Source organism: Triticum dicoccoides, chromosome 5B (genome assembly GCF_002162155.2).
Source record: "Triticum dicoccoides isolate Atlit2015 ecotype Zavitan chromosome 5B, WEW_v2.0, whole genome shotgun sequence".
Classification (NCBI taxonomy): Eukaryota; Viridiplantae; Streptophyta; class Magnoliopsida; order Poales; family Poaceae; genus Triticum; species Triticum dicoccoides.
In genome coordinates, this window is record NC_041389.1 from 78,585,794 (window position 1) to 78,610,947 (window position 25,154).

General features: G+C 42.8%; 1 long non-coding RNA gene across 1 annotated transcript; it reads right to left on the bottom strand.

The window, feature by feature from the left end:
* Nucleotides 1-20,114: 20,114 nt before the first annotated feature.
* On the bottom strand, nucleotides 20,115-22,332 carry LOC119307459. Its single transcript, XR_005149313.1, has 4 exons — nucleotides 22,260-22,332; nucleotides 21,982-22,083; nucleotides 21,082-21,228; nucleotides 20,115-20,664 (listed from the first exon to the last, which is right to left on the bottom strand). It is a non-coding gene; the product is annotated as an uncharacterized LOC119307459 (long non-coding RNA).
* Between the last annotated feature and the right edge of the window lie 2,822 nt (nucleotides 22,333-25,154).

Here is a 25,154-nt window from a genome sequence, read left to right on the forward strand (position 1 = left end):
CTGGACTAGATCCCGGATGGAGTTGAAGCGTCTCTTGATGTGTTTGGTCCTTTTGTGAAATCTGGATTCCTTTGCCAAGGCAATTGCACCAGTATTGTCACAAAAGATTTTCATTGGACCCGATGCACTAGGTATGACACCTAGATCGGATATGAACTCCTTCATCCAGACTCCTTCATTTGCTGCTTCCGAAGCAGCTATGTATTCCGCTTCACATGTAGATCCCGCTACGACGCTTTGTTTAGAACTGCACCAACTGACAGCTCCACCGTTTAATGTAAACACGTATCCGGTTTGCGATTTAGAATCGTCCGGATCAGTGTCAAAGCTTGCATCAACGTAACCTTTTACGATGAGCTCTTTGTCACTTCCATATACGAGAAACATATCCTTAGTCCTTTTCAGGTATTTCAGGATGTTCTTGACCGCTGTCCAGTGATCCATTCCTGGATTACTTTGGTACCTCCCTGCTAAACTTATAGCAAGGCACACATCAGGTCTGGTACACAGCATTGCATACATGATAGAGCCCATGGCTGATGCATAGGGAACATCTTTCATATTCTCTCTATCTTCTGCAGTGGTCGGGCATTGAGTCTTACTCAATTTCACACCTTGTAACACAGGCAAGAACCCTTTCTTCGCTTGATCCATTTTGAACTTCTTCAAAATTTTGTCAAGGTATGTGCTTTGTGAAAGTCCAATTAAGCGTCTTGATCTATCTCTATAGATCTTAATGCCTAATATGTAAGCAGCTTCACCGAGGTCTTTCATTGAAAAACTTTTATTCAAGTATCCCTTTATGCTATCCAGAAATTCTATATCATTTCCAATCAGTAATATGTCATCCACATATAATATCAGAAATGCTACAGAGCTCCCACTCACTTTCTTGTAAATACAGGCTTCTCTGAAAGTTTGTATAAAACTAAATGCTTTGATCACACTATCAAAACGTTTATTCCAACTCCGAGAGGCTTGCACCAGTCCATAAATGGATCGCTGGAGCTTGCACACTTTGTTAGCTCCCTTTGGATCGACAAAACCTTCTGGTTGCATCATATACAACTCTTCTTCCAGAAATCCATTCAGGAATGCAGTTTTGACATCCATTTGCCAAATTTCATAATCATAAAATGCGGCAATTGCTAACATGATTCGGACGGACTTAAGCATCGCTACGGGTGAGAAGGTCTCATCGTAGTCAATTCCTTGAACTTGCCGAAAACCTTTTGCGACAAGTCGAGCTTTGTAGACAGTAACATTACCATCAGCGTCAGTCTTCTTCTTAAAAATCCATTTATTCTCAATTGCTTGCCGATCATCGGGCAAGTCAACCAAAGTCCATACTTTGTTCTCATACATGGATCCCATCTCAGATTTCATGACTTCAAGCCACTTTACGGAATCTGGGCTCACCATCGCTTCTTCATAGTTCATAGGTTCATCATGATCTAGTAGCATGACCTCCAGAACAGGATTACCGTACCACTCTGGTGCGGATCTTATTCTGGTTGATCTACGCGGTTCAGTAGTATCTTGATCTGAAGTTTCATGATCATTATCATTGGCTTCCTCACTAACTGGTGTAGGTGTCACTGAAACAGTTTTCTGTGATGAACTACTTTCCAGTAAGGGAGCAGGTACAGTTACCTCGTCAAGTTCTACTTTCCTCCCACTCACTTCTTTCGAGAGAAACTCCTTCTCTAGAAATGATCCATTCTTAGCAACGAATGTTTTGCCTTCGGATCTGTGATAGAAGGTGTACCCAACAGTTTCCTTTGGGTATCCTATGAAGACACATTTCTCCGATTTGGGTTCGAGCTTATCAGGTTGAAGCTTTTTCACATAAGCATCGCAGCCCCAAACTTTAAGAAACGACAACTTTGGTTTCTTGCCAAACCACAGTTCATAAGGCGTCGTCTCAAACGGATTTTGATGGTGCCCTATTTAACGTGAATGCGGCCGTCTCTAAAGCATATCCCCAAAATGATAGCGGTAAATCAGTAAGAGACATCATAGATCGCACCATATCTAGTAAAGTACGATTACGACGTTCGGACACACCATTACGCTGTGGTGTTCCGGGTGGCGGGAGTTGCGAAACTATTCCACAGTTTTTCAAATGTACACCAAACTCGTAACTCAAATATTCTCCTCCACGATCAGATCGTAGAAACTTTATTTTCTTGTTACGATGATTTTCAACTTCATTCTGAAATTCTTTGAACTTTTCAAATGTTTCAGACTTATGTTTCATTAAGTAAATATACCCATATCTGCTTAAATCATCTGTGAAGGTGAGAAAATAACGATATCCGCCACGAGCCTCAATATTCATCGGGCCACATACATCGGTATGTATGATTTCCAACAAATCTGTTGCTCTCTCCATAGTACCGGAGAACGGTGTTTTAGTCATCTTGCCCAAGAGGCACGGTTCGCAAGTACCAAGTGATTCATAATCAAGTGGTTCCAAAAGTCCATCGGTATGGAGTTTCTTCATGCGCTTTATACCGATATGACCTAAACGACAGTGCCACAAATAAGTTGCACTTTCATTATCAACTCTGCATCTTTTGGCTTCAACATTATGAATATGTGTATTACTACTATCGAGATTCAATAAAAATAGACCACTCTTCAAGGGTGCATGACCATAAAAGATATTACTCATATAAATAGAACAACCATTATTCTCTGATTTAAATGAATAACCGTCTCGCATTAAACAAGATCCAGATATAATGTTCATGCTCAACGCTGGCACCAAATAACAATTACTTAGGTCTAATATTTATCCCGAAGGTAGATGTAGAGGTAGCGTGCCGACTGCGATCACATCGACTTTGGAACCGTTTCCCACGCGCATCGTCACCTCGTCCTTTGCCAGTGCCCGCTTATTCTGTAGTCCCTGTTTCGAGTTGCAAATATTAGCAACAGAACCAGTATCAAATACCCAGGTGCTACTGCGAGCTCTAGTAAGGTACACATCAATAACATGTATATCACATATACCTTTGTTCACCTTGCCATCCTTCTTATCCGCCAAATACTTGGGGCAGTTCCGCTTCCAGTGACCAGTCTGCTTGCAGTAGAAGCACTCAGTTTCAGGCTTAGGTCCAGACTTAGGTTTCTTCTCTTGAGCAGCAACTTGTTTGCCGTTCTTCTTGAAGTTCCCCTTTTTCTTCCCTTTGCCCTTTTTCTTGAAACTAGTGGTCTTGTTAACCATCAACACTTGATGCTCCTTCTTGATTTCTACCTCCGCAGCTTTCAGCATTGCGAAGAGCTCGGGAATAGTCTTGTTCATCCCTTGCATATTATAGTTCATTACGAAGCTCTTGTAGCTTGGTGGCAGTGATTGGAGAATTCTGTCGATGACGCAATCATCCGGAAGATTAACTCCCAATTGAATCAAGTGATTATTATACCCAGACATTTTGAGTATATGCTCACTGACAGAACTGTTCTCCTCCATCTTGCAGCTATAGAACTTATTGGAGACTTCATAGCTCTCAATCCGGGCATTTGCTTGAAATATTAACTTCAACTCCTGGAACATCTCATATGCTCCATGACGTTCAAAACGTCGTTGAAGTCCCGATTCTAAGCCGTAAAGCATGGCACACTGAACTATCGAGTAGTCATCAGCTTTGCTCTGCCAGACGTTCATAACATCTGGCGTTGCTCCAGCAGCAGGCCTGGCACCCAGCGGTGCTTCCAGGACGTAATTCTTCTGTGCAGCAATGAGGATAATCCTCAAGTTACGGACCCAGTCCGTGTAATTGCTACCATCATCTTTCAACTTTGCTTTCTCAAGGAACGCATTAAAATTCAACGGAACAACAGCACGAGCCATCTATCTACAATCAACATAAACAAGCAAGATACTATCAGGTACTAAGTTCATGATAAATTTAAGTTCAGTTAATCATATTACTTAAGAACTCCCACTTAGATAGACATCCCTCTAATCCTCTAAGTGATTACGTGATCCAAATCAACTAAACCATAACCGATCATCACGTGAGATGGAGTAGTTTTCAATGGTGAACATCGTTATGTTGATCATATCTACTATATGATTCACGCTCGACCTTTCGGTCTCCGTGTTCCGAGGCCATATCTGCATATGCTAGGCTCGTCAAGTTTAACCTGAGTATTCTGCGTGTGCAAAAACTGGCTTGCACCCGTTGTAGATGGACGTAGAGCTTATCACACCCGATCATCACGTGGTGTCTGGGCACGACGAACTTTGGCAACGGTGCATACTCAGGGAGAACACTTCTTGATAATTTAATGAGAGATCATCTTATAATGCTACCGTCAATCAAAGCAAGATAAGATGCATAAAAAGATAAACATCGCATGCAATCAATATAAGTGATATGATATGGCCATCATCATCTCGTGCTTGTGATCTCCATCTCCGAAGCACCGTCATGATCACCATCGTCACCGGCGCGACACCTTGATCTCCATCGTAGCATCGTTGTCGTCTCGCCAATCTTATGCTTTCACGACTATCACTACCGTTTAGTAATAAAGTTAAGCATTACATCGCGATTGCATTGCATACAATAAAGCGACAACCATATGGCTCCTGCCAGTTGCCGATAACTTGGTTACAAAACATGATCATCTCATACAATAAAATTCAGCATCATGCCTTGACCATATCACATCACAACATGCCCTGCAAAAACAAGTTAGACGTCCTCTACTTTGTTGTTGCAATTTTTTACGTGGCTGCTACGGGCTTAAGTAAGAACCAATCTCACCTACGCATCAAAACCACAACGATAGTTTGTCAAATAGACTCCGTTTTAACCTTCGCAAGGACCGGGCGTAGCCATACTTGGTTCAACTAAAGTTGGAGAGACAGTCGCCCGCAAGCCATCTCTGTGCAAAACACGTCGAGGGAACCGGTCTCGCGTAAGCGTACGCGTAAGGTTGGTCTGGGTCGTCTCGTCCAACAATACCGCCGAACCAAAATATGACATGCTGGTAGGCAGTATGACTTGTATCGTCCACAACTCACTTGTGTTCTACTCGTGCATATAACATCAACATCAATAACCTGGCTCTGATACCACTGTTGGGTTTCGTAGTAATTTCAAAAATTTTCCTACGCGCACACAGGATCATGTGATGCATAGCAACGAGAGGAGAGTGTTGTCTACGTACCCAACGGAGACCGACTGCGGAAGCGATGACACGACGTAGAGGAAGTAGTCGTACGTCTTCACGATCCAACCGATCAAGCACCGAAACTACGGTACCTCCGAGTTCGAGCACACGTTCAGCTCGATGACGATCCCCGGACTCCGATCCAGCAAAGTGTCGGGGAAGAGTTTCGTCAGCACGACGGCGTGGTGACGATCTTGATGAACTACAGCAGCAGGGCTTCGCCTAAACTCCGCTATAGTATTATCGAGGAATATGGTGGCAGGGGGCACCGCACACGGCTAAGGAATCGATCACGTGGATCAACTTGTGTCAACTTGTGTGTTTAGAGGTGCCCCTGCCTCCGTATATAAAGGAGCCAAGGGGGGGAGGAGGCGCCGGCCAGGAGGAGGTGGCGCAGGAGGAGTCCTACTCCTACCGGGAGTAGGACTCCCCTCCAATCCTATTCCAACTAGGATTCCCAAGGGGGAAAGAGGGAGAGGGGTGGCCGGCCACCTCTCCTAGTCCTAATAGGACTAGGGGAAGGGGGGAGGCGCGCAGCCCCCTTGGGCTGCCCCTTTCTCCTTTCCACTAAGGCCCATGATGGCCCATATGGCTCCCGGGGGGTTCCGGTAACCTCCCGGTAACCCGGTAAAATCCCGATTTCACCCGGAACACTTCCGATGTCCAAACATAGACTTCCAATATATCAATCTTTATGTCTCGACCATTTCGAGACTCCTCGTCATGTCCGTGATCACATCCGGGACTCCGAACAACCTTCGGTACATCAAAATGCATAAACTCATAATATAACTGTCATCGTAACCATAAGTGTGCGGACCCTACGGATTCGAGAACAATGTAGACATGACCGAGACACGTCTCCGGTCAATAACCAATAGCGGGACCTGGATGCCCATATTGGCTCCTACATATTCTACGAAGATCTTTATCGGTCAGACCGCATAACAACATACGTTGTTCCCTTTGTCATCGGTATGTTACTTGCCCGAGATTCGATCGTCGGTATCCAATACCTAGTTCAATCTCGTTACCGGCAAGTCTCTTTACTCGTTCCGTAATACATCATCTCACAACTGACATATTAGTTGTAATGCTTGCAAGGCTTATGTGATGTGTATTACCGAGAGGGCCCAGAGATACCTCTCCGACAATCGGAGTGACAAATCCTAATCTCGAAATACGCCAACCCAACATCGACCATTGGAGACACCTATAGTACTCCTTTATAATCACCCAGTTACGTTGTGACGTTTGGTAGTACCCAAAGTGTTCCTCCGGTAAACGGGAGTTGCATAATCTCATAGTCATAGGAACATGTATAAGTCATGAAGAAAGCAATAGCAACATACTAAACGATCGGGTGCTAAGCTAATGGAATGGGTCATGTCAATCAGATCATTCTACTAATGATGTGACCTCGTTAATCAAATAACAACTCATTGTTCATGGTTAGGAAACATAACCATCTTTGATTAACGAGCTAGTCAAGTAGAGGCATACTAGTGACACTCTGTTTGTCTATGTATTCACACATGTATTATGTTTCCGGTAAATACAATTCTAGCATGAATAATAAACATTTATCATGATTATAAGGAAATAAATAATAACTTTATTATTGCCTCTAGGGCATATTTCCTTCACCAACACGTCAAGGTAAAGGTAAAAATGTTATAGATTGTAAATGGGTCTTCAGAATTAAAAAGAAATCTGATGGCGCCATAGATCGTTATAAGGCTAGACTAGTTGCAAAAGGCTTTAAACAAAGATACGGTCTAGACTATGAGGATACTTTTAGTCCTGTAGTAAAGGCTGCTACTATTCGCCTCGTTTTGTCTATTGCCGTATCCAGAGGATGGAGTCTACGCCAGCTAGATGTGCAGAACGTGTTTCTTCATGGTGTTCTGGAAGAGGAAGTGTTCATGAGACAACCTCCTGGGTTTGAAAACAGAAAAAAAAACCTCCACATATGCAAGCTTGACAAGGCTCTATATGGATTAAAACAAGCTCCTAGAGCATGGTATTCTCGGTTGAGTTCAAAGCTTCAAGGACTTGGGTTTGCTCCGTCAAAATCTGACACCTCACTGTTTATTTTCAACAAGTCTAATACATCTATATTTGTACTCATATATGTTGATGATATTATTGTCACAAGCTCATCTGATGAAGCTATTTTGGCACTACTCAAGGATTTGAACTCTGGGTTTGCTCTTAAGGATCTAGGAGACTTGCACTATTTTCTTGGCATTGAAGTAAAAAGAAATGGAGATGAGCTTCACTTGTCCCAAGAGAAGTATGCCATTGATCTTGTAGCAAGAGCAGGGTTGCAGGGTTGCAAGGCAGCTCCAACACCTCTATCCAGCTCTGAGAAACTATCCTTAACAAAAGGGAAACTCTTGAATCAAGAGGACAGCACCAGGTACAGAAGTATGGTTGGTGCATTGCAATATTTAACTCTGACTAGGCCTGATATTTCTTTTGCTGTGAACAAAGTATGTCAGTTCCTTCATGCACCCACTACAGTACATTTGACAGCTGCAAAACGCATACTTAGATATGTCAAGAACACTTTCAGTGTTGGACTCACCTTCACCAAGTCACCATCAACACTTGTAAGTGCCTTTCCTAACTCTGATTGGGCAGGTTGTCTTGATGACAGACGCTCAACAGGTGGTTTTGCAGTGTTCTTTGGTCCAAATTTAATCTCATGGTGTGCCAAGAAACAAGCTACTGTGTCTAGATCCAGCACAGAAGCAGAATACAAAGCACTAGCTAATGCTATTGCAGAAATTATTTGGGTTCAGTCATTACTGAAAGAGCTTGGGATACATACTAAAAAGGCTCCATGCTTATGGTGTGACAATTTGGGTGCCACCTATCTCTCTGCTAACCCAATATTTCATGCAAGAACAAAACATATTGAAATAGATTTTCACTTTGTCAGAGAAAGAGTTGCAGAAAAAAGCTGGATATTCGGTTCATTCGATCTCAAGATCAAGTTGCAGATGGCTTCACCAAAGCTTTGCCTACCAGAAGTTTTGAAGAATTTAAGCGTAATCTCAACTTGTCCAAGTTGTGATTATGGGAGGGTGTTAAACCATGCTACGTTCAGGTCCAAGGGGCGCACCACGCACCAGTTCAGTTGAGATATGTTTTGGTATAGGTTGGTTAGAGTATATGGTTGTAATATTCTCATGTATATCTTATCTCTACTTTCCTTGTACCTCAAGATGTAATCTCAAACGACATTGTATGCTTATCAGGGATATGCCCCTGCCTATATTAACACGAAACTGTCGCCTCGAGAGAGGTACGACGTTCTCCGCTATTTCACAATTTTCTACAAGTGTTAACATTAGGAAATTGTTGCATTTAAAATAAGTGAAAGGAAGGAAGAAAATTCTTGCATTCATCTCAACCCTGTTTATATCATTAGATTGCCTCCAACTGGAGGGTATGAGAAAACCTAGGTCTGTTCTGCAATACTTTATGCAGGAAGGTCTAACTCCTTATGCACAAAAATACCTCACATCTACAGCCTTTCTTTTGATTTGCTGCGTTGCCTTCATTTTTTTATCTGCTTAGTTTTGACTTGCTAAACTTATCAAGTAGCTCAAATATGTGGAAACGAGTGCAAGTATGGTGTGGGAGCAGGAAGGCCTGGACAGTTTTATTTTCACATTGTTATAGAAACGAGTCAATCCATGCATTATTACTGGTGATTACTTGATGCGGCACTCAACAATTAGGATTGTGGGGTTTGATTGCTAGGATCTAAACTTCGATGTATCCTGCATATTTGTTTTAGGGGCACTCAACAGTTAGGATTGTCAAATGCACTTCTCTAATAGTGCGGAGCATATTAAGGTCAATTAATCAAAATAGGTATTTTCGAAACCTAATTAATTTGTTTGCTTAACTTTGTAATATTTGCTTGCTGACTTATAATTGTGACATTTCAGGTTGTGTATCAGTGTCTTGGTTATTAGTCTACTCATCACAGGTGCTGCTGGTTCCGAACCAGTTTTGCAGCATGGATTGAACACAACAGACTTTTGCCCGGCATATGTACACCAGTTCAAAAGTCCTTTGAAAACTAATTGGCTGGGGGAACAATATGCTGATTGGGTTTATATGCAAGCGAAAAATGTTAATGAAGAACAGAGCATATGTCCAAAACCGAGGTATATTTGTGCTTCTGTATTCAAGACTTCAGAGGTTTTTAACCATGTCACTTATGTGCAATTTTCTTTTTCAGTGGTGATATACTGTTTGCCGCACTTGCAGGAGCAATACTATCATTCATTGCAAATCTCGGGCCTCTGTAAGTACCGAACAAAATACACTGCCATGTTTTCTACATTTTTATTTACTTATGTTCAGTTGTCTCCTTGCAGGAATGTTATTAGGAATATTGGAGAAGTTTCTGAACCTAACAGGAAGTTATATGGATTTTCTTCCGTTTGTTTGGCAACATCCTATTCTTCTTGGGTGGCATATCTGTTAATTCCTGAATGTAAAAACTTCATCAGTATTGCTTTAGCAGCATCTGCCATTTTCATCCATACAGGCTACTGGTGGTTCTTTTTGCAACCTAAGATAACAATGTCCATTGCCATTTTCACTGGGAGCACATTTCCAAGTGTTATTATTTGGGCTTTGAGAGGGGTAGCGGATGGGGCTTTGAGTGCTGTAGCGGGAGGATGTATTGGCATATTAGGTACATTGATGGGCCATCTTATTCGAGTAGCCCTCGCGCCAAAATGGTACTGCCCCATTGTGTTGACTGTTGCTATAATTGGTGGGTTTGGAAATGGTTCATTTCTCTATAAAACTGATTGGTCCATTACGTGGTATAAGGTACCAAAACATTTCATATGTGTTAATTTCAACTATATGACCTACCAGAAGTTTAATGATTGATTATTTATTTATTTATTTTGCAGATTGGCTGCTCTATCGCTTCTGTTACACGGGTCTATGATTTTGTTTCCCAGATTTACTACATATGTGCAGGAAAACGGAAAGTACCTATAGCAACAAATGAATTGACTGAAAACCTACTACCCCATGAGAGTGAAGGAACAGAGCATGACAGGAAAGATGAGGTATGGCAATTACAGAGTTGAAACTAATTTTGACTATGTTTGCTCATCTTCGTCTCAAAGCAGTTTTTGGTGCTTTCTCTTCTTGATATGTGTAATATGCAGCTTTTCTATATGGACTTGCTTAACCGAAACAATTGTCCTGTCCTGTATGAAGTGTTCGGAATATTTCCTTAGGGATGTTTCCAGTTTGCATTTGATATAGAAAACAGTAGTCCCTCCATCCCACAATATAAGACGTTTTTGTAAGCTAACATAGTTTACAAAAACGTCTTCAATATGGGACGGAGGGAGTAGGAGCTAGAAACAGGAGGTCATTTTCAACCGAAATCCACTTACTCCCTCCTTCCATCTATATAGGGCCTAATGCATTTTTTGAGGCTAACTTTGACCCAAAGTTGGTTCAATAATATATGGCATGCAACTTACACAAAGCATACCATCAAATTTGTATGTGAGAGGAGCTTCCAATGATATAATTTCCACATTATAGATCTCATGTACTATTAATCTTGTCAATAGTCAAAGTCGGTCTTGAAAACCGCATTAGGCCCTATATAGATGGAAGGAGTATAAGAGTACATGTGGTAATTGAGCCATGTAGCAAGGAACTTGCAGCAAGCAATATCATCCATCTTTTTTTTTGCGGAAGCAATATCATCCATCTAACGACCCGCTGTCTCCTGTTAATACAAAAATGAGTTCAGGTGGGCGATCGCCCCCCGTTGACCGCTCCAAAAAAAAATATCATCCATCTAATTGTTCCATGTTGTAGCCCTTGTTGCAGCAACTTGTGTTGAAAGATATTCTGCAGTTTACTGTCAAGAGTATATTGCTTGCTTTCTGTCTTGCCATGACTTTTTTTTAAAGAAACACCCGTAGTCTTATTTGTCTTGCCACGAGTTTGTTTTCTTGCACTTCTAGTTTTCTCTATGATCTTAAATTTGTTTGTCTGGTCTGGTCGTCTGACAGTTCTATTTTACCTGCAGATAAATGTATCTTCCGAATTAGGGTTAAATCCAACAGACAAAACTAATGGACCTGAGAGTGGCAATAAAAAAGGTAGACACTCGAGACACGTTGATTGCTTTTTTACCATAGCACTAATACCATTAAGGTCCATGACTGTACAGAGCTCCATATTTCAAAATTCGCTGTTTTGATATGATCTGAGCCGGATCCTGTTCCAAGTACCATCATGCACTGATGCTGCTTATTTGTCTATGTTTATCATTATCATGAATTATCAATGTCAACCTTGTTTATTGTGCTATTGGCCTCTAGTGTTACTGTTACACGTGTTATATTTTCTTTCATATTGTTCTGTTCCATTTTGAAAAGAATCAAAATAAATATTGTTCTATTTTGAAAAGAAATGTCTTACTTACCGCTAAACATTGCCCTACAGAAAATGGAAGCTGGATATCTAAGATGCTCGAACTCATCGTAAAACTAATGCCTACAGCGGCAAACCCTCACAACAGACAGAAGACTGAAATTGTAGCAGTCCAAGGTAACATCAACGCGCCAGCTGCAGGGGAAGGAAATTGAAGCTTCAGAAGAGAAGGCCAATGCTGATGATCCTGATGAAACAGAAGACCAAATCCACAGCTGCCCAAGATAATTGCAAAGCACCAGTTGCCAACGAATGTCATTCAGTCGCTCTGCCAGTAGCGCAAAGGAAGTAATATGACTCAAAGGCTGTAATTTGTCCGGTACCTCTTAACACCTGCTGCATGACTGTCTTATGACAGTTGACGGCTAATACTGCAGATAGAGTTGCTATTGGGGTAAAATTTTGTAGAAGTCATTTCAAATTTGTTTTAGTAAACTTGGTTCCCTAGAAACAGCCATTCATATTAGAAACTCTTCATATTATTGATATCTGTCTTTGGCTGTACACATCGACATCATTAATACATATATCTGTGTTCATGTGTTCGCCCTGTGAGTCAATCCCTATCTGTGTTTCTCAGGCTCGTGATATCACCGTGGTGACAGCGGAGCTATTCTTTTCGAAAGATGAGCAGGGCACGTTTCATGAGTCCGTACGTGACCACAACAAAACACCAACTGAGGGCATGTTCAAAATGAATTTTGAAGGATCCGTGTTCCTGTCCGCGCGCGCGCGTGTGTGTGTGTTTTGAGAAAAATCGGCATTCCTCTGTTTTGCAGAACTTTTTTATGTTCGGACCAAAGGAATCGGCAGGAAAATTTGTAGAGAAAAGGCAGAGAATTCTGTATTTTTGAGGAAACTAAGAAATAGTTTTCTTTAGGCAGGGAAACTAAGAAAGAGTGCCTGGCTGTCCTATTACATGCACCTGATTATCACACCGTTGACATATGGCCCATCTAGGTGCTGGAGGGTCCGACACCGTTCGGTTGTCACCTTCTGTTTTGGTGGCGGGTGCAGCTCTAGGTAGTGGAGGGTCCGACACTGTTCGGTTGTCACCTTCTGTTTCGGTGGCGGGATGCAGCTCTCCTTCATGTGGCGGCGGTTCCAATTAGAGATCTGGTTTCCACGTCGTCGAATCCTAATTCAGCAGCTTTTGGGGTTGTTCAGTCATAGATTGGGGCAAAATCCTGACTCGGCTTCCCGATGCTTGCGACACCTATGGGTGCCATCCCCTTCTTGGAGGGCGATATCATGGCCTTTTTATGCCCCTCTTCGGGTACTAGAGAAATCCTAAACCCGGTTTGGACCGGACGGCGACGGTGTCATGGGGCGTCCCTTTCGTGAAGGTGTTGCCTTGGTTGCTAGTGAAGTATCTGGTGTCTGAATGGGTGATGTTAGACGTCATGCTTGGTTTGGGCTACTTCTCAAGGCATGGGCACCCGGGGCACGATGTATGACATCGTCGGCACTTTTTGCATGGCTTCTTCCTCTGACCTAGTCGGGTCCTGCAACCCACTTGCCGACTCTTCTAGACACTTAAGGTGGGGGATACGTTGATTTCGTCAGTGTTGGAGTCATGACCATGCGATGGGGGTGCCTCGCATTTATCGTGATGCGGTCTAGGTGCGTTGTGTGGTGTCTCCTTGCCTTCCCTGGCTTGTAGGTGTAAGTGCATCTAGTGCCTCCTAGAGGATTTTGGATGATTAATGACAAAATAGTTACAGGACCAATGTGTCTCTTAATATACATAGGTGAATGTACCGGAGGATTTGGTTTAACATGAGACTTATGACCCTAAGACTGTGATGACAACGAATACTTTTGGAATGCTTGTTCAAGGAATAATCATCTCACAGCGATGATAACGAAGCATAATGAAGACTGTAATTTTCTAGTTTCATTTTCATTTGTTTGAGTCATAGAGCAAGTCGTACTATTAAGGTGGTCTAAGTGAAATTTGAGATTTAAGTCTTTGATTATTGCTCAATCCAAACCTTATCTCTTCGAGTGAGAACTTGCAAATCTCTTCGTACGCTGTGATTTTCTTTCTGAATCCGAGACGATGTTCTTCGGGGAATCCAAAGAAGAATCATGTACAGTTGAGTCGACTTGACTGTATTCACAATCAAGTCATATGCCGTGTTTGGAATCTAATTGTTGCGCCACGTGTTGATGGCCCGTTAGGTGGCAATGCCCCTATCGGTCATTTCACACCTCGGGATTGATCCAACTATAAATAGCCACCCTATATTCAACTTTAGATGGTTGGTTGCTCTAGAGAGAATTGAGAAGAGTTTGTCATAGCTACCCATTCTCCCGAAAGAGGTTGAAAGAATCCTAAGAGAGGCAAAAACAGAACCTAAAATCTGCTAAGTGATTGAGTATCACTCAAGAACTAGTCGGAACTTAACCTATTGCTCTTGTGGACTGTGCATCCACTAGACGGCTAGATGTCAGCTCTGAGCCTCCAAGAGTAATTTTGGAAGGACGAAGAACAAGTCTGTGAAGATACCAGAGATCTACCGCAAAGATCTACCACGAGTGATTTGACATAGTATAAAAGGATGGCATTTTTTAATAAGAAGATGGCATTTTCATCATGGCATTTATTATAAAGAGGATTGTATCTTTTATATAAGAGGATGGCATTTTTTATAAATCTATCATGCATGATTTATATATGATGTCATTTCCCCCCTTTTTTGTGTACTAGCTGTTATACAGGAAAATCTTTGAGATGTGGTAGTTTATATTTTTTTTGTCAAATTTTTCTATGTAATGTGCTACAAGGCCTAGTAAAAGGCCCGATTGAGCTAGGCTGATTCGTCCTGGGGTTGCTCTGACCTACCCCCTGGCAAACAACCAGACTCGGTCGCTGGGGCTGGTCCCCAAAGCGACCGATTTCGTTCGATCAGCCCTCCTTCCTGGAGGTCGAACGCCAGTTATTGGGGTCCTAAAAGGATTGCACAAAATTTATAGGGACGGATTGAAACTTAGATCAGACAACATCAGATGAGTTTTAGATGAAAAAAGAGAGAGAGAAAAAAAAACCTCACAAAATGAGGCTGCTGCAAGGAACCGGTACAATAAAAAAGACAATAAAACGAAAACAGAAAGATTTTTTTCTAGTCTAAACATACTTCTCTTTATTGATCAATCTTGCCACGCACATGAGCCAATAAAGAAAGTAGGACGTTCTTTAATATGCACGCAACACACATGGACCAGCCCACACCGCCATGCTGCGTGCAGCGGTGCAGGCGCCACAAAGCCTATTTAGCATTTAAGTCGCCAAATACAGGGTTAAGGTAACTGGCGCACCCCCCTTGCTTCCCCATCGTTCATAACAGGCCAGCCCATCTAAGAGTCGTTTGGAGTTCCTTTTTTTCTCAGAAGCCCTCCCGGTTTTGTGAAGCTTCCCAACCGGTCTTTCTCTTTTGGTTCTCTTTTGGTTTTTTTCTAGTTTTTTATTTTTTTTGTTTTTCCTGTTTATTATTCACAATCGTTTTCCAAATTCATGAACCTTTTTTCAAACTTATCTTTTTTCAAATGCTGAACTTTTTTTTATTCGCGAACAAATTTTCAAATGTGTGAACATTTTTCGTATTCGTGAACTTTTCTGTATTATGTGAAATTTCTAAAATAAAATAAAATGTCAACGGTCATTGGGCAAAGGTCAGAGGGTCAACCAATGAACGAGTTTTTTTTTGAGGAAAATTCCAAGAACAACGAAATTACTAATTGAGGAGTACTCCTTGCAAAGATCATTCTCACCTTCTCAGGTTGTGACAAGTGGCGCATGTGCGCCACTTGTCGCAACATGGGAGATTTCATTTTTTTTCTAGATCCGTTTATCCAAAATAATTTATCTCTTAAATCATGCGTCCAAATCTTGAACCGTTTCACCGTTGGATTCCTCGAATCGAGATGTTCAAAACTAGATATCATGTTGATAGGTTTTGACGAACTTGTTTTTTCACGAAAAATACCGGACGAAAAATCTGAACATGAAGCATGTTTTTTTTTCCTTTCGGAAGAGGCACGACCCGTGTCTCTCGCAAAAGCACAACCTTGCTTCTCACAGAAGCAAAAGCGTGCTTCTCGTGGAAGGGAAAATAATAATCAGAAAGCACGTTTTTTTTTTTGTTTTCGAGAAGCACGGCCGTGCCTTTCGTGAAAGCAGAACCGTGTTTCTCGCGAAAGCACAACCGTGCCTCCCGCGGAAGCAAATCCATGCCTCTCACGAAAGAAAAAAAACACACATTTTTTTCTTTCCGAGAGGCATGGCCGTGCCTCTCGCGCCCGAGTCTGCAAGCGGGCAAACGAAATGTGTGTTTTTAATGGGCCGGCCCAACAGACCTCGCACCTGAGCGGCAACTCATAATACGCGTATAACGCGCTGACTAGGAGGTCTCCGATCACGCCCTGTGAGCATAGGCTCAAAAAACATGAAATTGAACAGTGCGTCACATGGTCTAGAATTTAGATGTGATATACTCCCTTGGTTCCGAAATACTTGCCGTGGTTTTAGTTCAAACAAGTTTGAACCACGACAAGTATTTCGAAGCGAAAAAATCTACTAATGAAAATGCTACTTTAAGACCTTTTAACACCTGAACTTTTCAGTTATGCTAGTTTTCTTGCAAAAAAGAAAAGAAAATATATATACTACTTACATAATAAGACCTTCAAAAAAAATTCAAGAGCTAGAGCAAAACACATGCCTAATGCGTTGCATATAGCCTGCGTGTTTGGCACGGCGCGTAGCCGCCCTGTCCCGGGTTTACTCGGCACACTGCCAAGCACTCCCGGGACGAGCAGTCCCGGCACTCCCAAAATAGAGGTTGTCCCTCGGGGAACCACATCCTCGTCTCCACATCCAGCTCCAGCGCCCCGGCGAGCAGCTCTGAGTCGAGGCGACGTCGCAGATCATCTGTGAGAAGCACGTCGGCGTTGGACACCACGGCGCTCATCTCCATGGACGCCCACTCGTCGACGCAGAAGTCCGGCACGCGGGCCCATCCCAGCACCTTGTTGCCGTACAACACCGTGATTGTCACGTTCTCCCTGCAGGTCTTGGCGCTCTGGCCGTTGTGGGCTCGGAGGGTAAGGTCGAACGCCGGGTGGATCACCGCCGGGCCGCCGCCGCCCCGCGGGACGAGGCCATCCACGGCCGTGAGCTTGACGGAGAAACTCGGGCCGTCGCTCGGAGAAAATGAATACCCCTCGTAGACAAAGAAAACAATGGTGAGGGCCATGAGGCCAAGCATGATGCACGCATCTCTTGTCCTCGTCGTCGGCGCTTCTGCACCGTCGCTAGCACCTAGTACCATGATGTACGTACGCTGCGCCCGCGCGATCAGACGACGATCGATCTCGAGATGTACGACGTAAAAATTAAGCGACGTGCCACAGCTCGATCGCCTATTTGCCTGGTTATATAGCTTTATTGGCGGGTGCCAGACAGATACACAACGGGTTGGACACGATGACTGTCTCCGGTGTTCAGAGGCAGTTTGTAATGCTTACGGCTGCTCTCCGGCGTCCATCGGACTCTTTCCTCGTTGTATACACAGGATTTCATGGAGACCAATTACCTCGTTGACACGGTATATACATCACCGCCTCCAAGCTACACGCGTATACTTTATCCAAAACTAGTAGACTGCCCGTGCGTTGCCACAGGCTCTTGAAATAGTTTGTAAGAGTTACATGTTAATTTTTTAAGGTCTCGCCCCACCATAGATCCAGACCCCCACCACTGATTCTACCCCGCCTAGGCCGCCGCCTGCCGCCGCGCTGCCCCATCGCGTTCGCCTCCGCCCCGACCCCGCCCGCCTCCTCTCCGGCCGCCTCCGCCTCCGGTCCATCCTCCGCCCGGCCCTGCTCCGTCCGCCTCCCCTCCGGCCCTGCTCCTTCCGCCTCCTCTCCGGCCCTGCTCCGTCCGCCTCCTCTCCGGTTCGTCCGCCGCACTGCTCCGTCCGCTTCTGCCCCGCACTGCACGCTGCCGCCCCGCTCCGTCCGCCTCCGCCCCACGCCGCACGTCGCCTCCCGCTCCCCGATGGCGCCGAAGAAGACGCCGAAGGGAAAGTCCGGTTTCTTCGGCATGAGGGCGAAGCCCTCCGGGAACTTTGGATTGGAGTTCTCCGATGCCGGGTAGCGTTGGTGGCTCGGCACGTATCCCAACGCCGATGAGGCCTCTCGTGCCTACGATGTGGCGGTGTGGCGTGCTGGATGGCCGAAGACGGACCTAAACTTCCTGGAGGTCCAGTCCCAGGCGGTGGCGGAGTGGCTCATGCTGCAGGGCATCCGGATGGAGGAGATGCCGACTAAGAAGGCGAAGAAGAGACTCGCGGTTGTTGTCGCTCCCGGCGAGAGCGACAAAGCGGCGATAGCTTGGTTTGCGTGATTTGCGTTTTGCTGCAAAGCCATCTCTAATGAAATGCTATTTGCTACATTTTTAAATAGGAAAATTATTCCGATGAGCCAGTCATAACTCAACAGACCAATCTCTAATAAAATGCTATTTGCTACATTTTTTAAATAAAAAAATTATTCCGATCAGCCAGCCATAACTCAACAGACCAATCCGAACCCACATTTTCTAAAGTAGAAAAAATATTTCCTTTGATAGATCAAGATGCCAAAGTGTCGTTTGCCCGACTGCTATGTTCCTATACACGCAGAGCAAATTATTTTTCAAATCAAGGAATTAATAAAAGGAAGAATATCATGATGTTCGTGGCACTTGCCAGGTCTGCCATGCTACCATGGCATTGTCTTTTTAGTCTCTACCCACATGCCGAGTTGAGAAATAATCTTCAGATATACCCACTGCTAACACACTCACGTACATAATGGCCCTTGGCTGATTGATTTGGCTGGCTGTTAACACAAGCACACAACACACAAAATCAGTCAATCACCACACGAGTATGCATTGTTTACTTTATTCCAATTGTGATGCAATCGTGACACCTACAAGCCCCGTCTGCTCGCCCGTCACGGTAATTGCCTACTCGCCGCTGGTGCCAACCTCTCGACCTCACCACCGCCGCTCACCACTCAGTCTCCACCGGCTGCCCATTGCCTCTTGCGCCACCCGCGCGCTCGCTCGGCCCAATGTTGTTGATTGGAATGCGGGACTGAAGGTAATCCATGGACATGTTTTACTTCTGCTTGGCATCAATCTTTGGTACTTGTCAATCCATCTAACGCACTAAAAAATCGACTCTCAGACAGAAAAGTGATCTAACTCTATTGATGAGCACAACAGTACATACCATCCCATCATGATGTTGCCATCTCTCACACTTGATGATTCTTGTTATTTATAACATGTACACCATCGGGCGATTGCTTTATTAGAAATATATTTACACAATATGATCAGAGCAACATCAAGGAGTCAGATGCTGGTGCACAGATTCTCCTCAAATTCCACATGCAACCCTTGTAGAGAAGAACAACATATTTTCCTTAGATGATTACCGAGCACCTACAGAAAAAATTCAAAGAAATCATGAGGAGCATGGAGCCAAGCAAACTAATCATAGTAAATCATGAGAGGAGAAGCCTCTCAACCTACTACAGGGAATCGAGTCAACATTAATTCGTGTAAGAATTAAACCGTAATGTAGATCAACAACCCAGTAGTTGATAAAATAACCCTGACACAACCCATTAATACAATATATGGTCATAGGAAGTAGATTGAGATTGTGCAGATATCATGATCTACGAACCGTATCTACTCACAAACAGAACCTCCTCACATCACAAAACAAATGTTTCATCAACAGAAATTTTAGCGAATGCCAATTGGATTATATAAGTAAGATAGAGACATCAAAAAAAGAAAAGACAATTCAAAGAGTATATATTCTATTTTCTTACTTGACATCACAGAGAATGCAAGTCAAAGATATTGCGATACATCTTACCCTTCTATAAATTGACTGCAAGGCACAATCCCCAGCAAAATATACAGAATGAATTGCTCCTATGGTCCAAGTATTGCATAAATAGTTATATACAAATTATTCAACAGTGAGCATGTATTGCTCCTATGGTTCCAATTTCTCCTATGCTCCTATGCTCCTATGAATTGCTCCTATGCTCCTATTCAACAGTGAGTATGTATTGCTCCTATGGTCCAAGTATTGCTCCTATGGTTCCAATTTCACATGTATAGAAAAAAATTACAGTAACAATCAAAAAATGTATTTGATGCAATGTATTTTCATTATTCCACTCCACTTGCATCTCCTAGTAGAACGCCGTGTGTTGCAATGGGCTATATTGACGACTTCTTTTTTTACGTCAAAGCACTCTTCTTTTCTCCCATTCTTCCTTCCCCCAATTAAAAATGTTTCTCAGAGTGATATGTGAATGGATAAATTTACAACGATACTAAAATATGAAGGACTAAAACCATATTTATGGAAGAACATTTCTACAACACATTCGACATGAAACTTATGGTGTTTGATAGATTGGATAAAACACGATGCTGACTTAGCACCAAATCTCATTGATAGTTCAGAACATGGTTGTCATACCATTGTACCTGAAAGATTTGTCTCCCCCTTCCTCGCTCCCTCTCTAGTAGCTGTCTCATGAGCCGGTCGTCATTGTTGCTGTTGATGGCGATGACAATAATGAGGAGGAACACCACAAGAGCTAGATGTTCTTGACCTCTTCCCTATGGTAACTGTCGCCTCTGCATTGGGTGTCGTTCATCAACACCACCGCTGCGCCAGCTACTACTTGTATAGAAAATAAGAAGATAGAAACTTTGTGTGTTGGGTCGCCAGCTGCTCATTTGCTTGTATGATTGTGGAGACTGCGCTAAACAAGCAGGCCGGTAATTGTACTCCAGCTTGAATGGAGATGCACCAAGTTCACTTGATCCACCAATCAACTTTGGACTGTGGATCCCAAGTCCGAGAACAAAAACTCGCTGAAAGTCTGCATGTGTATCCAACAATCATGACATGTACTCCATATGTAAAGAAACATAAGAGCGTTTAGATCACTTCTTTAGTGATCTAAACACTCTTATATTACTTTTAGGAGGGATTATGGACCAAAAGAAGAAAATAAACATTGCATGCTACAGAAATGGATAATAAAATCTATCTGCATGAGATGCCACATGAATGTCACAAACATAAGCATAGTTTCGATGCACACTATCTCAGGTTGCATGTTAAATACAGGTTTGTGCACGTTGACTTTTGCTGGTAGATGGAGATACTAAGATGAAAAAATGGTCACACAAAAATTGCTTTTCAAATGTTAATATTACCAAGACTAATCCATGAATAAAATGTATGCAACTATGCACAGTAAAGATACTTAAAATAGTTACTGGACTAAACTTACTGATATAGAGCTACCAAAACTGGAGCCAAGGCTCAAATCTTGAATAACGATCAAAGCAGACTTCAGCCTTGTGGTTGCCGCATAGGCTCACCACACTGACAACACCAACTCTCTTCCGTCTTCTCAGTTTCTTGACAAAAAATGATACTGCTATTTGCACATTAGGAAGTAAATTATGCTTCAAGCATTACTCAAACCAAATCGGCAATATGTAGGCTTAAAATATCAGCAGGCATCCACATAGATTTCTACAGCTGAAATATAGTGTTGTGATTTGTGTACCCACAATGCAGAATAACCTATTGTTCTATTTGGTGGTTAAATAAATAAACATTATTGTTTTTGGCTAGTGCCTGTAGAGCTACTAAATGATAGTCAGCGTCACTGTATATTTCTAAGAAAGAAAATTATAAGACTTCATTGGTTGTAAATAACGCTAATTGTATTGGTTGCCACCAATGTCGACTTGAAAAGAAAATTATGGAGCTTCAGTTCATATGCATCTAGTCATATAAAAAAAAGAACACATGCTTCAACTCCTGTTAGTTCAGTCACAAAAATAATCATCACCAAAAATCAGAAGACAAAGTATCATTGTTATATTTGTTGACTTGATTGATTACTGTAGGTTAACACACCCAACTGGAATTAACCTGCAATAGGATGAAAGAAATTAAGATTTGAGACGTGTGTTATAGGGTTCGTAGAAGAGAGAAGAGGGAGGTACCATATCAAATCATTGGTCGCACAGTTTGACATTCAACTTTCCATTTTCCAATGAGACCTCAGGGATTCATATACATAAACATTGATTGATATATCAAGTCCAACTCCCTGTAACACATAAAAGTTACTGGGAAGTCAACTAAAAGCAATTCTCAGCAGAAACATACGGCTTACCAATAAGGTGGACCAAAGGCCTTTATACAATCCTCTACTATTCTCTTCTCTACAAATTGTAGACAACGTGTGAAAGATGCCCTTGTAATACCTAGTGGTTTTCTGCAGAATTTTATAGACATGAAAGTTTAGCTTACTAAAACCTGTTCCTTTGGTCTGTAAAGCTACATTGCATGAAAGCGTTAGGTAAAGATGCTCTAAGTTCTAACTGGAAGTTATATTGATTGACTGGTTGGCTTAGTGTTATTCACAAATCACGAAAGGAAGAAAAGCATCACCTGTGTTGTCAGGTGATTTCGAAGAACATCCAATGGGTAAGTTACAGATGCAGGTGTCACTCACGCTAGACCACAACCAAGTAAACATATAGACACTAACATAATTTGGGCCGTCTATTCCGTGAAGCTGCAACTATATTTCGAAATTTATAAACCTATAACAAAAAAACATAGTCGTGAGAAATCTTGCAAGTTAACATACTAAAATTCAGTGCTGAACTTTTTGTATCGCTCATATCAATAGAAGCTGATGACGGAATAAGAAAATCGATCTATAATTTTCACAAGATTGCCTTTCGAATATGCCCAAAACACTTCTTGTTGAACAACCCACGAAGCCATGTGCCATATACTACCCTTCCTTAGAGCTGCAACATCTGAATGCATACCTGCCACCTGTCGGATCAGTATGCCACAAGCTCATACAACAAACTTTATCATCAGCATATGGGTTATGTGACAAAAAAATTACTGTATTCAAGAACATTTTCGCGAGATTGCAATTTTGTAGCTATGAACAGCATATGGTACATACAATGAATCCACAACCAAGTTGAAGTTTGGACCATGATTGGACAATACAACGCAGAGTGTTGTAAATTAACAACAATAATAATAGGCCACGACTGTCAACCAGAGATATATTGTTTGGGGCAATCAATTCAAAGCGATGGAAGAATATATATCACATTCAGGGAACTTAGTTGATATTATCAGCATCCAATTCCTTTGAAGAATCTATATATGTGCAGTGTGAAAGCAGAAGGAGCACAGCAGCACCATGAAATGGAAGAGAAATATTCCTTCACGCTCACAATCCGTGCACACGAGAACGCCGGAGATAAAAGAGGGGGCGGAAAGCCTATTACCTGCAAGAGGATAGAGAGTGGCGAGGATCGAGATGCAGATCTTGCCGACCACGCCGGTGAGGTGTGCGACGGTGATCCAGCCAAGGAGCCGCTACGCTTGGCAGGGGAAGGCCCCGACGACGCCATGAAAGAGGAGACGGTGGCCGCCGCCAGTCGACGGCAACGGGGACCTGGCGGATATCACCTTCATCATCCCAGACACGCGCTTCATGGTGGGCATCCTCACGGCCCCTTGAAACCGCAGCAGCTTCTCCTTGCATCCCCGTCGCCAGATCATAGCAAACTGCACACACGTCCGAATCAGATCAAGATGCGGAAATAACCAAACCAGAAGAAGTGGAGGAGGGATTCGTACCTAGTCGAGGCCATGGACCAGAGGGTGATCTGCGGTGCCAACGCCAGATCGGTCATCATGGCCGCGGGCGAGGGAGGCGGCGGCGACCTCGTTCCCCGGCGGCGGCAGCGGCGGATCCTATCGGGGCTGGGGCGTCTCCTCTCGGTGGCGGCTCCTCTCGGGGCTGGAGGCTGAGATGAAACAGATCGAAATTTATTACCATATTCGATATTTCCTGAGTTATGGCCTTACCATACCTGGATTGATAGCCTTTGGGGTAATTTAAATTTATTACCATATTCGATATTTTCCGATTTATGGCCTTACCATACCTGGATTGATAGCCTTTGGGGTAATTTAAATTTATTACCATATTCAAAATTTCCTGAGTTATGACCTTACCATACCTGGATTGATTTATTACTATACGTGGATTAATTATGATTTATTACTATACGTGGATAGCCTTACCATACCTGGTGGTAATTTAAATTTATTACCATATTCAATATTTCCCGAGTTATGGCCTTACCATATCTGGATTGATAGCCTTTGGGGTAATTTAAATTTATTACCATATAATTGCCATATTCAAAATTTTCTGAATTATGACCTTACCATACCTGGATTGATTTATTACTATACGTGGATTAATTATGATTGATTACCATAAATACGTTGGGTATTGCCGGTCAGACGAGAAAAGAGAAAAACCGGTGGGAGGGGCTGGTGGGAGGTGGGACGAAGAAAAACTGGTTGAAAATAAACCGGTTGAAAGTGGGGGGACTATTCAACCAATCTCTACTCCTAATGGAGCAGTTGGTAGGATTGCGTCCACGGTTTATTTTCGTCTGGTTATATTTCGTCTGGTTTATTTTCGTCCGGTTTAATTTCGTCCCATATCCCACCACCATATCTCCTCACATTGATTTTTTTACCCTCACAATAAAAACTTTCCTAACTTTTCCAAAGTTTCCTAACTAGACACGTTATAAACGGGCATGTACCGATAGCACGTTATCAATTAATAAAATTTTGTTTTATGACAATCAATTCCAAATCCTAATCTCTACTCTTAATGTCTGAGTTGGTGAATAGTATCCACGGTTTATTTTCGTTGGTCTTTTTTCATCCTCCCTCCCACCATCTCTCCTATACATAGGTTTTTTCACCCTGCCACTAAAACCAAAGTAATTGCCTTTAATACCCTGCCTAGTTTATATCAGGTAATAATTCTCGCGCTTCTTTCTTTGGTAGGTGCTAATTTTCTTACCTTCTTACGTGAGATCACCTTCCCATCAAAAACCGAATTGGTTTTTTATTTGGCTTTTATATTCATAATATTTTAATACCAAATTACGGATTAAACAATTGCATTAAAAAATTTCGATCACCTTCCTAAAATCGTCCACGACTCGCTCGAAAGAGGGAGGGAGGCCCCTCGATCGTCTCGCTACGAGTAAACCGTCGTTTCGTTTCTTAACCTATCGATCGAACGAAATCCCCAGGCCCACCCCACGTCTTTGATTTCGTTCCATACCCCCACCACCGAAGATCCTCCCCATCCCCGTCCTAATCTTTCCTTCCAAAAATCTTAACTTTCCTTGCCTAGCTAGGGACCTAGGCCCACAAATTCTCAATCACAAAACACTCTACAATCTTTCCTTTGGTCTCATCCAGATTGTGATCCTC